The 15,089-nt window shown below is 48.2% G+C and overlaps 1 long non-coding RNA gene across 1 annotated transcript in view; it reads right to left on the bottom strand.

Annotated features, from left to right (window-relative positions):
- The window catches only part of LOC120937683, a 296,867-nt gene extending 282,376 nt beyond the window's left edge, over positions 1-14,491 (bottom strand). Inside the window, exon 1 of the long non-coding RNA XR_005748743.1 lies at positions 14,269-14,491. This is a non-coding gene — a long non-coding RNA (uncharacterized LOC120937683). The remainder of the gene's footprint in view (positions 1-14,268) is intronic.
- Positions 14,492-15,089: the final 598 nt, after the last annotated feature.

Raw genomic sequence — 15,089 nt, 5'->3', positions numbered from 1 at the left:
CTGCACTGATGGGTGGCACTGATAGTTGGTACTCATAGGCACTGGTAGGCGGCACCAATAGGCAGCACTGATGATGAGGAACTGATTGGCAGCACTAATGGGCACTGATAGGCAGCACTGGTGGGCACTGATAGGTGGCACTGGTGGGCACTGATAGGTGGCACTGGTGGGTGCTGATAGATGGCACTGATTAGCAGCACATGCAGGCGCTAAGGGGACCGATGTCCCTCTAATTGAAGCCACAGCTTTTTTTTCCTTCACGCTGACAGTCTCACCGACCAGGGGGCACACAGGGAGCATGAGAACGGGAGGACGTCCTCCCGGCAATTTAAGTCCACACTGTAGCCGTCTTTTGGCTATAGCGTGGGTGGCAAGTGGTTAAAGAAGAATTTGACAAACTATTTGGACTAAATACATGATTGAAATATATATGTTTACTTTTTTACCTGCCTATGGATTTGCAATGTCTACCAACTATTTTTAAAAATAAAGACACCTGTGGCAGGCAGTAATACCGCATACACACGACCATTTTTAATGGTCTAGAAAAAACAAAGTTTTTTTCAACCCCATTATTGTTAAACCGGCCTTGCCCACACACGATCGTAAAAAAAAAATGCTCTAGCAAAGCGCAGTGACGGCAACGGCACAATAAAGGGGAAGTACCATTCCGATGGCGCCACCCTTGGGGCTGATTTTGTGTTAGTAAAACTTTGAGAGACGATTCGCGATTTTCAGTCTGTTACAGCGTGATGAATGTGCTATCTCCATTACGAACACTAGTTTTACCAGAACAAGCGCTCCCGTCTCATAACTTGCTTCTGAGCATGCGCGTTATTTTCACTTCGTTAAAGCCCACACACAACCAAAAACGGTGTGAAAATTTAGAGCATGTTCAAAATTTCGCGAAAAATACTCTGGAGCCCACACACGATTGTTTTTAATGACATTAAAAAAAAAAACATTTTTCACATCGCGAAAAACGGTCGTGTGTACATAAGATCACTGATATGGCATGGTTTAGCATGTCTCAGGGTAAATTTTACTGTTTGTTGGCTTATATGGAGGCGAGAGGTGACACATTAAAGAGGGGGTTCTCCCATAAAAAAATGTTTAACCTTAGATACCCTTAGATTCCTGCTCATTTAGTCTAGGGGAATCGGCTATTTGTTTTAAAATCAGAGCATTACTTACCGTTGTAGAGGGCGATCTTCTCCGCCACTTCCGGGTATGGGTCTTCGGGAGTGGGCGTTCCTTCTTGATTGACAGTCTTCCGACAGTCTTCCGAAAGGCTTCCGACGGTCGCATCCATCGCGTCACGAGTAGCCGAAAGAAGCCGAACGTCGGTGCGGCTCTATACTGCGCCTGCGCACCGACGTTCGGCTACTTTCGGAAAATCGTGACGCGATGGATGCGACCGTCGGAAGCCTTTCGGAAGACCTGTCGGAAGACTGTCAATCAAGAAGGAACGCCCAGTCCCGCAGCCCATACCCGGAAGTGGTGGAGAAGATCGCCCTCTACAACGGTAAGTAATGCTCGGATTTTAAAACAAATAGCCGATTCCCCTAGACTAAATGAGCAGGAATCTAAGGGAAAAAAAATGCATTATACCGGTGAACCTCCGCTTTAAGTTGAATTTCTTAAAGCTCTTTTGTCATTACTTCTCCTATGGGTCCCATGAGTACACTTAGTTCTGCACTCCTGTGACTGCGACTCCTGTCGACTGACATCACTCAGCCAGGCTAGACTCTGAATTTGTCCGATTGTTGGAATTCACCCAGATCACTGACCGGCAGTTGGTCCAGCCTCTCCGCCTGCCGTTGGGAGCCTGAGCCAGCCACTCTCAGCCCTTGCACAGCCCGGTGCTCCAGTGAGTCCTGGAGGGGCAGAGCAGAGAGCCGCTGACTGTCAGTCACGAGCTCTTTGATAACTGAAGACTGAGAACTGAGCGATCAGTGGTCTTTGATCGCTCAGTTCTGGGTATTTGAGTCGGCGGGGGACAGATGCAGCATCAGACCAATGCTGCATCCACCTACGAGAGTATAATATTTTTTACAAGTACATTAGTAAACATATATGCATTTGAATCGTGTGTATAGTGGTTTACCCTGTGCTTTATTTACCTGCCATCCATCTGCATACAGTATATTTTTCATGCTTTATATGCCCAGGTAGCACACTGGTTAGTGCAGTAAAGAGTTAAGAAACCCGCAGTGGAGAATGATGGTTTTAATCTGACTCACTGGTAATGCAGACACTTTCATTATAATTCCTGTTAAAGCCTAGTATGACATGAGTGACATCACCCTACAAAAAAACCACAGTCTTGATGTATGAAATGGCAGCAACAAATCTTTACAATCTCTTACATAATAAGGGGGAACTCGATTGAGCCCTGGTTCACACTGGGTACGATTTGGAATGATTTGAGATGCGATTTGACATGTCAAATCGCATCTCAAATCGGCGGCAATTGTCGGCAATGGCACTGTCCTAATCAGTGCGACGCCGCATCTGCGATTTCAAAAAGTAGTTCCTGTACTACTTTTTGTGGCAAAATCGCGGCAAAATCGCGGTAAAATCGCGCATTTTACCGCGATTTTGAATTCGCAGCAGTGTGAACCTCAAACAAAGATCTTCATTAAACTATGCATACACCGTCATTTTTAAAATGTTTTTGGCTTGAAAAGGAAAGGTCAATTCCATTGTTCAGCTATAAATAGGAAAGAGAAAGTCATCTGATAAGTTTGTCCTCCTTAATTTACCATCATTGTTTTTAATTTCATTACAAAAACTGGCTTACAATGTTTTTGAGCAGACTGGTTGTAAAACCATATGTGTACTGGTGGCATATTTTTTTTTTTGGGGGGCGACCCTGCACTTACCCCATCTAGTTTGCTGTGGCTCCAGGTGGCGGGAGGCAGCTTCCCCTGCATCTCCTCCCCCCCCTGCATCAAGCCATGCAACTCCTCTCCTTCATGCCCTGTGCGTCTCCTCCCTCCTCCTCCTAGGTAGCCAATTGGATCACTTCGTCTTTCAGCCAATCGGGTGATGGCTCTCATGATCTACTTCCTGATTGGCCAGGAGGAGATTCGGTGTGACAATAGCAAATATTAATTGTCACACAAGTGACTCTAAACACCTGCTTAAAAAAAAAAAAAAAACATTGGAATCCATGCGTCTGGCGCCCTGCATGTACATTGGGGGGCTGGATGCAGTGATAGGGGGGCGGCGCCCCTGCGCCCTGCACTACGGGCCGCTACTGATGTGTACTTTGGAGCAAACATGTACCTTATATACACATACAGTACCTATAGTGATCTAAAATGGTAAAAATCTGAATGTCTTTTAAAGAGTAGGCACCACAAGGTTCTTACATCTCTTGGTAAAAAATTTCAGAGCCCCAGAACTGCCTAAAGCCGGCTATACACTGCTTGATTCCTGCTGGCTCAGCCAAAACTTGATCATTTCAGTGCATGGCTCTGCTTCTTCTACAGAAGTCAGTTGGACTGACACACCGCACAACCGATCGCCGCGATGCACGCCCCCACCGGCGCGCAATGGCTGTTATCCTGGTGGATGTCATATGACGTCCAGTCAGGGTTACTCAACTATTGCCTGCCCGTCATTTTGCTATAGGCCGAGTGTGAAGTGGTTAAAGACCAGAAACTTCCTCCACTTGGACTGTCAGGGTCTTATTCAACTAGGAAATGGCAACCTCCGGACAACGCCATTTTTGTAGAATTTGTTCTCCATGTAGTACTGCCGTGGTACTACTATGTAGTATGTAGCCCCAGTGGCTTAGAAGAGGATTGGATTGCCAGTTAGGTAAATTGCAGCTCCTAGACCATGGGTCTTCAAACTACGGCCCTGCAGATGTTCAGGGACTACAATTCCCATCATGCCTAGTCATGTCTGTGAATGTCAGTGTGTTACAATGCCTCTTGGGATGTGTAGTTCTACAACAGCTGGAGGGCCGTGGTTTGAGGATCCCTGTCCTAGACCAAGCCACCTGTAGAATGATTAGAACCGGACTAGGAGGCAGTTGGGCATATGTAGGACCAGAGATCACCAGCAAGCTGCCTGTAAAAGTAAAGTCTTTTTGATCTCTCAAAACAAACAAAGAGACCTAAACTCAAATAACAAGGAAATATACCCGCCATCTAGAACATATTCCCAGCAGTGTTGGCAACCGTCCGTATTTTTACAGACAGTGGCCCAGATTCAGGTAGATCGGTGCAATATTTGCGTGGGCAAAGAGCAAAGATTTTTCTCTGCGCCCACGCAAATATTTCGATTTGCCCGCGATTCACGGAGCAGTAGCTCCGTAAATTGCGCGGGCGCTATGCTAATTTGCCCTGCGTAAGGGCGCCTAATCTAAATGATCCCGCCGTTGGCGGGAATCATTTAAATTAGGCGCGCTCCCGCCCCGAGCGAACAGCGCATGCTCCGTCGGGAAACTTTCCCGACGTGCATTGCGGCAAATGACGTCGCAAGGACGTCATTTGCTTCTAAGTGAACGTGAATGGCGTCCAGCGCCATTCACGAATCACTTACGTAAACGACGTGAAATTTAAATTTCACGAGCGGGAAGCGCAGCTATACTTTAGCATTGGTTGCCCCTGCTATTAGCAGGAGCAACCTTGCGCTAAAGTTGCCGTACGGAAACTCCGTACCTTGCGTGCGCAGGGCCCACGCAACTTTTGTGAATCGGTGGTAGTATGCAATTTGCATACTATACGCCGATCACAATGGCCGCGCCCCCTAGCGGCCAACGCAAGAATGCAGCCTGGGATATGAAGGCATAAGGAGGCTTATGTCTGTCATATCCTAGGCTGCAGTCGGTGTAACGAGGTTCCTGAATCAGGAGCACTCGTTACACCGGAGCAAGTAAGCACTTGCGCTGCGCAACCTATGGTTGCGCGGGCGCAAGTGCTTCTTGAATCTACCCCAGTTTGTAAAAACGGGCACTTTTTCCCTTGTTCGTAAATGTCCGTGGTTGCGGGAATGTGCCAGTAAAAATAGCCGAGAATGGTTCGGCTTGGGACTGCGCATGGAGATTGGAAGCAGGGGATGATTGGAGGCAGGGGGTGATGGTGGCTGCGGTGGCACCGCAGAGGGGGATAGAGTCAGGGGCCATGGAGGCAGGGGGAGATTGGAGGCAGGAGGTGTTAGTGGCAGGGGGTAATTGGAGGCAGGGGGTGTTGGTGGCACCGCAGAGGGGGATGGTAGCACGGCAGAGGGTGGGGGATGGAGACAGGGGTTGTTGGTGGCACCACAGAGGGGGATGGAGGAAGGGGGAGATTGGAGGCAGGGGAAGATTGTGGCACCGCAGAGGGGGGGGGGGGGTGAAGGCAGAGGGTGTTGGTGGCAGAGGGGGATGGAGGCAGGGGGTGATGTGACTAAATAATTTGCCCTTATTATATCGAAAATAACAAAAATATTTTTTTACCTTAATATCTACCTTAAATCACATTGCTATTTGCCTAGCGTACTTGTTTGTAGCCTAAATACTGAAATGTTCACCTAAAAATGTAATTTAGTAACTTTTGTGAAATGCCAGTAAAAACGTAGGTGCGCCAGTAAATTTCGGGTGTTGTGCCAGTAAATTTCAATCTGGTAGGTTGGCAACACTGATTCCCAGTGTCCTGTACATCATATAATGTTTGAATTCTGTCTGTGCTTCAGTTGTCCAGTAATTGGCATTGAAAACTGCAGGCTACTACCAGTGACAGCATGCAACTCATGGTTTTCTTTAGCCGCCCATTATGTCTACGTCATGTGATCACAAAGCCATCTCTGTGCCCTGATGCTGTCAAAGACTTAGGGGCAGATCCACGTAGGTCGGCGCTTCTCTCCGCCGGGCGTAGCGTATGTAAGATACACTACGCCGCCGTAACTTTTTTTTTTTTCGAATCCTCAAAGAATTCGCGCCGTAAGTTACGGCGGTGTAGTGTATCTTTGGCGGCGTAAGGGCGCGGAATTCAAATGGCTGTGATGGGGGCGTGTTTTATGTAAATACGTTGTGACCCCACGTAAACAACGTTTTTTTTGTATGGCGCATGCGCCGTCCGTGGGGGTATCCCAGTGCGCATGCTCGAAATTAAACCGGAACAAGCCAATGCTTCCGACGTTGACGTCATTCTACGCAAATCCCAATTCGCAAACGACTCACGCAAACGACGTAAAAAAATAAAAATTTTCACGCGGGAACGACGGCCATACTTAACATTGAGTATGCCACCATATAGCAGCTTTAACGTTACGCCGGAAAAATCCGAACGCAAACGACGTAAAATAATGCGCCGGCCGGATGTACGTTCGTGGATCGCCGTAACTAGCTAATTTGCATACTCGACGTGGAATTCGACGGAAATGCCACCTAGCGGCCGGCGGAAAAAATGCACCTAAGATCCGACGGATCGATCCCAGATGCCGTCGTATCTTGTTTTGTAGATACAAAACAAAGATACGACGCGGGAACTTCAAAATTACGCGGCGTATCAATAGATACGCCGGCGTAATTCTTTTGTGGATCTGCCCCATAGACAGCACAAGCGGGGCTGAGAGATAACATGGTGTGGCTGGGAAATAGCTGGCAGTTTCCATTGATGATTGCTGGCCAATCAGAGACTGAACAGAAGTCAAACATGCAGGGGCGGACTGACAACTCATGGGGCCCCCGGGCAATAGAAGATTATGGGGCCCCGGGCTTACAGATGGCCACCACGCCAGGAGGCAGAGCAGCTAAAATCTCTGGATTTTTACATCAAAAACATGTCAGTTTCAGACATACCGTGTTTCCCCGAAAATAAGCCCGGGTCTTATATTAATTTTGGCAACCTAAAACACACTAGGGCTTATTTTTGGGGGGTGTCTTATTTAACTATGGTATGCACAATGATCCTAAAGTGGGTACCTTTCTTGCAGCTTCCCTGACTTTCCTGGCTGTCGCATGGTCTGCCTGGGCTCTTCTCTGCTCCAGGATCCCCGCTGGCGTCGGCCTGCTCCGTGCCTGCTCCGTGCACTGGGGAGGGGGCGTCGGGCGGGAGGAGAGCAGAGGAGGGGGGAGCCAGTGTCATGCTGGCGTTGGCCTGCTCCGTGCCTTCTCTGTGCACTGGGGAGGGGGCAGTGGGCGTCGGGCGGGAGGAGAGCAGAGGAGGGGGGAGCCGGCGTCCTTCTGGCATCAGCCTGTTCCGTGCACTGGGGAGGGGGCGTCGGGCGGGAGGAGAGCAGAGGAGGGGGGAGCCGGTGTCCTGCTGGCGTCTGTACGCTGAGGAGGTAGGGGCTGCGGGCATCGGGCGGGAGGAGAGCGGAGGAGGGGGAGCCAGTGTCCCGCTGGCTTCTGCCCGCTTCATGTGCTGAGGAGGGAGGGGCTGCGGGCATCGGGTGGGAGGAGAGAGGAAAGGGGGAGCCGCTGCAATCATTCTGCAAAATGGATTAAAAAAAAAAATGTTAAACTATTTTTACTAGGGCTTATTTTCGGGGTAGGGCTTATATTGCAGCCCTCCCCAAGAATCATGCTAGGTCTTATTATCTGGGTAGGTCTTATTTTCGGGGAAACACGGTATCAGGGACAGATGTAAAAAAAAAAACACAGATTTTTACATACTGTCCCTGGTTTTACTGAGCCTGGCAACCCTGATGGGGCCCCCTAGTGGCATGGGGCCCTCGGGCAGTGCCCGAGTGACTCAATGGTCAGTCCGCCCCTGCAAACATGGTACTATGCATTTATGAAGATACATGTGTAATACAGCAGTTTAAAATCTGTAGAGAAATTCTAGTGTGAACTTTCACTTTGGATGATATTTTAGTTTTTTTTTTGTTTTTTTGACTCTTCATTCATATGGTCACTTGAAATGTAATCAGTACTAACGCAATTCTTCTTTAAGGCTGACAGTGACCTGAATGCATATAAAACAGACATAATTAATATGTTTTACAATATTTTGTAAACAAAGATGAAAAAACATGGGAGAGGTCTGTTTCCTCCTGCCTGATGCAAATCTTCCTCCACAAACATGGATAAAAACAAAGAGCAACATAATGAGAACTCTTCCTCTCGGTAAACTTGTAAAAAAAAAAAAAAGTGACATTATTGAATTTAGTCTTTTTTCCAGCTGCTAGAAGCATATGCACTTGCAAAGTTCCATAAGCAGCATGCACGTGGGTCGTTTTGTAAATGGCGCCATAACGTGTCACATGACAACAGAGAGGTAGTCACCTCGCTACGTCTGCGACTGTACACCTCTGCACTGGCAGCCTCACTTCAGCTTTATTTGAATTTCAGAATTAATCTTTAAAAAGAAACAGGAAGTTCATGTTTGATACAATCCTGTCATCGTACAGCATTCATCACCACAAATAGAACTTCCTCTTTACAGTCTTCATGTGTGTGAAACAGCAATTTTACAAAAAGGCTTCACAGGAAAGCCAATGTGCTGACAGAATGCTGATAATTCTTTACAGACCCCCAACACGCAAACTTGTTATTTTAATAGGTGTTTATATTTCTTTCTTTCTCTATATAGCAAACACGTTTATCCTTATTTATTTCATAACAAAAAGGAAATGGTTTGACTTAGCCGACATGACTTTTCCTTAAGAAAAATGAAATATTGATTCAGAATAAAAGGAAACTGTGATCTGATCCTGAGGTAATAATTTATCAGTCCAATAACCTACAACAACCCTTCAGACTTCTCTTCTAAAACCAGATTGGAAATAGGTGAACTCTACACGCTGCTATAGGTTACTACATTTAATATAAAAACTCGCCATTGAGGATGACAGCAAAAATCAATGGGGTAGATTCAGTAAGCAATTGCGTCTGCGTATCCATAGATACGCAGCGCAATTGCTTAGTTGCGCCGGCGTATCGACTTCTCTGTATTCAGAAAGCTCGATACGCCGACTGCAGCCTAAGATATGACTGGCATAAGGCTCTTATGCCGTCGTATCGCAGGCTGCATTCTTACGATGGCCGCTAGGTGGCGTTCCCGTAGTGGTCAGCGTAGAGTATGCAAATTGCATACTCACGCCGATTCACAACCGTACGTGCGCCCTGCGTTCGCATTTTACGTCGTTAGCATTGGCTGCCCCTGCTAATAGCATGGGCAGCCTTACGCAAAGTATACCCGTCGTTCCCGCGTCGCGATTTAAAAAAATTACATCGTTTGCGTAAGTGAATCGTGAATGGCGCTGGACGCCATTTACGTTCACGTTGAAGCAAATGACGTCCTTGCGACGTCATTTACCGCAATGCACGTCGGGAAAGTTTCCCGATGGAGCATGCGCACTACGTTCGGTGCGGGAACGCGCCTAATTTAAATGATCCGCGCCCCCTACGGGATCATTTAAATTACACGCGCTTACGCCGGGCAGTTTTACGGAGCGCCCGCGCAAATTACGGAGCTACTGCTTCGTGAATGAAGCGTAGCGCAAGTAATTTACGGAGGCGTAGCGTTAAAACGGTACGCTGCGCCTCCGTAACAGTGCGCAGCCCTACCTGAATCTACCCCAATGAGTTTAGGAGAAGAAGTAAAAAGCAGAGTAGATTCTATACACATTAGCAAAAAAAAAAAATGGCATGTGTTTACAAAAACATATACGGTAATTGCAAAGTATGATAAACAACACTTACCACAAATGATGAGCAACGCAAGTTTAATTAAAGAAATGGGATCTCTACGCAAATGCAAATCCCCACAACTTGCAAGATTTGTGGTGGCACAATAGCTGGAAGTGACAGTCACTGGTCATCTATCCAGCTATTGCTAGAGATAGTCACTGGGCATATTCATACCACTTGCTAGCAACAGGTCCTCTTTACAGCTCATGCATGGGCATCCGCTGAAATTTTTTCAGAGGGGGGCGCTTCGGCAGCGGAGATACACAGTCGCTTTTTACCCTTTCTTCGACCGCTAGCGGGGCTTAAAAGCGACCCCCCCCCCCACGTTAAAATGTAAAAACACCCCACTGTGCCCCCTGCATCTTTCAATATCTCTTTGTCACTACTGTGTACCCCCTCTCCACAACTGCACCTCTGGACCCCTTTACATTACACAGCACCTCACAGCTCTGGACCCCTTTACATTACACAGCACCCTGCATCACTGGCCCCCTTTACATCACACAGCACCCTGCATCACTGGCCCCCTTTACATCACACAGCACCCTGCATCACTGGTCCCCTTTACATTACACAGCACCCTGCATCACTGGACCCCTTTACATTACACAGCACCCTGCATCACTGGACCCCTTTACATTACACAGCACCCTGCATCACTGGCCCCCTTTACATTACACAGCACCCTGCATCACTGGACCCCTTTACATTACACAGCACCCAGCATCACTGCCCCCCTTTACATTACACAGCACCCTGCATCACTGGCCCAATTTACATTACACAGCACCCTGCATCACTGGCCCAATTTACATTACACGGCACTCTCCATCACTGGACCCCTTTACATTACACAGCACCCTGCATCACTGGCCCAATTTACATTACACAGCACCCTGCATCACTGGCCCAATTTACATTACACGGCACTCTCCATCACTGGACCCCTTTACATTACACAGCACCCTGCATCACTGCCCCCCTTTACATTACACAGCACCCTGCATCACTGGCCCCCTTTACATTACACAGCACCCTGCATCACTGGACCCCTTTACATTACACAGCACCCTGCATCACTGGACCCCTTTACATTACACAGCACCCTGCATCACTGTCCCTTCTTACATTACACAGCACCCTGCATCACTGGCCCCCTTTACATTACACAGCACCCTGCATCACTGCCCCCCTTTACATTACACAGCACCCTGCATCACTGGCCCCCTTTACATTACACAGCACCCTGCATCACTGGCCCCCTTTACATTACACAGCACCCTGCATCACTGGACCCCTTTACATTACACAGCACCCTGCATCACTGGCCCAATTTACATTACACAGCACCCTGCATCACTGGCCCAATTTACATTACACGGCACTCTCCATCACTGGACCCCTTTACATTACACAGCACACTGCACCACTGGGTCCCTTTACATTACACAGCACCCCTTTCCCTTGACTCAAACACTACACTATATTGACAGTATATGTATTTCAGGTCTAAAAGAGGAACCTTTTGGAATGAGGGACAAATGGATTTGATTCCAGGAGAGGGACAGGCACTCTAAATAAGGGACAACTAGAGGGGAGGGGAGCGCTGCAATCACTGCTTAAATCGGCCCTGCTCCTGGCTCTCCCTGGCGATTCCAGGGGGGGGGCAAATGACCCCCCTTGCCCTATGGAGCAGACGCCCATGAGCTCATGCTAGCAATATTTACTGCTAACTTTCTAGACTTGCTAGCAATAGTCCCTGATCATCTTTGCAGCCCTGGCTAGAAGTAATCACTGGTCACATTCTCAGCCCTGGCTAGAAGTAATCACTGGTCACATTCTCAGCCCTGGCTAGAAGTAATCACTGGTCACATTCTCAGCCCTGGCTAGAAGTAATCACTGGTCACATTCTCAGCCCTGGCTAGAATAAATCACTGGTCGCATTCTCAGCCCTGGCTAGAAGTAATCACTGGTCACTTTCCCAGCCCTGGCTAGAAGTAATCACTGGTCACATTCTCAGCCCTGGCTAGAAGTAATCACTGGTCACATTCCCAGCCCTGGCTAGAAGTAATCACTGGTCACATTCTCAGCCCTGGCTAGAAGTAATCACTGATCACATTCTCAGCCCTGGCTAGAAGTAATCACTGGTCACATTCTCAGCCCTGGCTAGAAGTAATCACTGGTCACATTCTCAGCCCTGGCTAGAAGAAATCACTGGTCACATTCTCAGCCCTGGCTAGAAGAAATCACTGGTCACATTCTCAGCCCTGGCTAGAAGTAATCACTGGTCACATTCTCAGCCCTGGCTAGAAGTAATCACTGGTCACATTCCCAGCCCTGGCTAGAAGTAATCACTGGTCACATTCTCAGCCCTGGCTAGAAGTAATCACTGGTCACATTCCCAGCCCTGGCTAGAAGAAATCACTGGTCACATTCTCAGCCCTGGCTAGAAGTAATCACTGGTCACATTCTCAGCCCTGGCTAGAAGTAATCACTGGTCACATTCTCAGCCCTGGCTAGAAGAAATCACTGGTCACATTCTCAGCCCTGGCTAGAAGTAATCACTGGTCACATTCCCAGCCCTGGCTAGAAGTAATCACTGGTCACATTCTCAGCCCTGGCTAGAAGTAATCACTGGTCACATTCCCAGCCCTGGCTAGAAGTAATCACTGGTCACATTCCCAGCCCTGGCTAGAAGTAATCAGTGGTCACATTCTCAGCCCTGGCTAGAAGTAATCACTGGTCACATTCCCAGCAATGGCTAGAAGTAATCACTGGTCACATTCCCAGCCCTGGCTAGAAGTAATCACTGGTCACATTCTCAGCCCTGGCTAGAAGTAATCACTGGTCACATTCTCAGCCCTGGCTAGAAGTAATCACTGGTCACATTCTCAGCCCTGGCTAGAAGTAATCACTGGTCACATTCCCAGCCCTGGCTAGAAGTAATCACTGGTCACATTCTCAGCCCTGGCTAGAAGTAATCACTGGTCACATTCTCAGCCCTGGCTAGAAGTAATCACTGGTCACATTCTCAGCCCTGGCTAGAAGTAATCACTGGTCACATTCTCAGCCCTGGCTAGAAGTAATCACTGGTCACATTCTCAGCCCTGGCTAGAAGAAATCACTGGTCACATTCTCAGCCCTGGCTAGAAGTAATCACTGGTCACATTCCCAGCCCTGGCTAGAAGTAATCACTGGTCACATTCTCAGCCCTGGCTAGAAGTAATCACTGGTCACATTCCCAGCCCTGGCTAGAAGTAATCAGTGGTCACATTCTCAGCCCTGGCTAGAAGTAATCACTGGTCACATTCCCAGCCCTGGCTAGAAGTAATCACTGGTCACATTCCCAGCCCTGGCTAGAAGTAATCACTGGTCACATTCTCAGCCCTGGCTAGAAGTAATCACTGGTCACATTCTCAGCCCTGGCTAGAAGTAATCACTGGTCACATTCTCAGCCCTGGCTAGAAGTAATCACTGGTCACATTCTCAGCCCTGACTAGAAGTAATCACTGGTCACATTCTTAGCCCTGGCTAGAAGTAATCACTGGTCACATTCCCAGCCCTGGCTAGAAGTAATCACTGGTCACATTCTCAGCCCTGGCTAGAAGTAATCACTGGTCACATTCTCAGCCCTGGCTAGAAGAAATCACTGGTCACATTCCCAGCCCTGGCTAGAAGAAATCACTGGTCACATTCCCAGCCCTGGCTAGAAGCAATCACTGGTCACATTCTCAGCCCTGACTAGAAGTAATCACTGGTCACATTCTCAGCCCTGGCTAGAAGTAATCACTGGTCACATTCTCAGCCCTGACTAGAAGTAATCACTGGTCACATTCTTAGCCCTGGCTAGAAGTAATCACTGGTCACATTCCCAGCCCTGGCTAGAAGTAATCACTGGTCACATTCTCAGCCCTGGCTAGAAGTAATCACTGGTCACATTCTCAGCCCTGGCTAGAAGAAATCACTGGTCACATTCCCAGCCCTGGCTAGAAGAAATCACTGGTCACATTCCCAGCCCTGGCTAGAAGCAATCACTGGTCACATTCTCAGCCCTGACTAGAAGTAATCACTGGTCACATTCTCAGCCCTGGCTAGAAGTAATCACTGGTCACATTCTCAGCCCTGGCTAGAAGTAATCACTGGTCACATTCTCAGCCCTGGCTAGAAGTAATCACTGGTCACATTCTCAGCCCTGGCTAGAAGTAATCACTGGTCACATTCCCAGCTCTGGCTAGAAGTAATCACTGGTCACATTCTCAGCCCTGGCTAGAAGTAATCACTGGTCACATTCCCAGCCCTGGCTAGCACTCACTGATCACCTCCCCAGACTTGCGTAGTCGCTGATCATCTTTGTAGCCCTGGCTAGCAATAGTCACTGGTTACCTTCCCAGACTTGGTAGAACATAATAGCTTAGCAGTGTGCATGGCACAAGATCCATCCCTGCTTCTGCAGTCTCACAATACTATCCTGGTTCTCTCTATCACTCAGTATTAATCCCAGTAAAGTTACCATTTAGCACAATTGTTGCAAAGAAAAGCCTCCCCATTGTCTATGAAGGTGACAGATGAGTGTGTGTAGCACATTAGATGGTGTACATTGTAGTGCAGGAATGGACAGACAGTGCAAAGTTTCTTACCTGCACAGGAGCCATACATATCAGCACAGTCTGCTCCTATCTCAGCATTTTAGTTGGACATTGCCGTCTATACTCTACATTCTCGTACTGCACATGAGTGTCACTTTTTTCCTGTGAAGTCTTCCTCCCCAGGCAGCTGTTGCTGCTGATTTCTACACAGAACTGTCACCAGGCAGCCTGGAGCTGTCACAAGAGCTCCGCACACCCACTTGCGCGCTCCCGACTCATCCTCAAAACGGTGTGCGTACCTTCCCGTACTGCGCATGTGCAGCTTTGTGCTGCGCTCGCTCACGATGACAGCTCACAGCCACGCCCCCCGCCATTAACCCCTTCATTACCACATGTCATCACACCACCCCCTGATTACTCTCGGTGCTTTTCTTATAACACTTTCATCACCAGGAAGACACCTTCTTCTCAGCAGCATCAACAGCAATAGAAGTTTGGATTAGAGGGTGATACAATTTATTAGTAAGCCTATAAATAATATAATTCTAAATCCAGGGCTTTTATTCCCAGAGGATAGGTGCAGGAAAACCCCTTTCCAGGGTCACCCCTTGTCTCCGCCCCCTACCCACCTCTGAGCTCTGTCCCTTGGTTCCACCCCCTACCCCCCCTGCCAGTACCGGTCAGTGGCGGCTGGTGCTCAAAATTTTTGGGGGGGCGCAAACGAAAAAGAAAAAAATTGCAACCTCACTGTGCCCATCAAATGCAGCCACTGTGCCATCAATTGTCACCACTGTGCCATGCCATCAAACGCAGCCACTGTGCCATCAATTGTCACCACTGTGCCATGCCATCAAAGGCAGTCACTGTGCCAT

The sequence above is a fragment of the Rana temporaria genome, chromosome 4 (assembly GCF_905171775.1).
Source record: "Rana temporaria chromosome 4, aRanTem1.1, whole genome shotgun sequence".
In the NCBI taxonomy this organism is placed as follows: Eukaryota; Metazoa; Chordata; class Amphibia; order Anura; family Ranidae; genus Rana; species Rana temporaria.
This window is presented reverse-complemented; position numbering and strand designations above follow the sequence as displayed.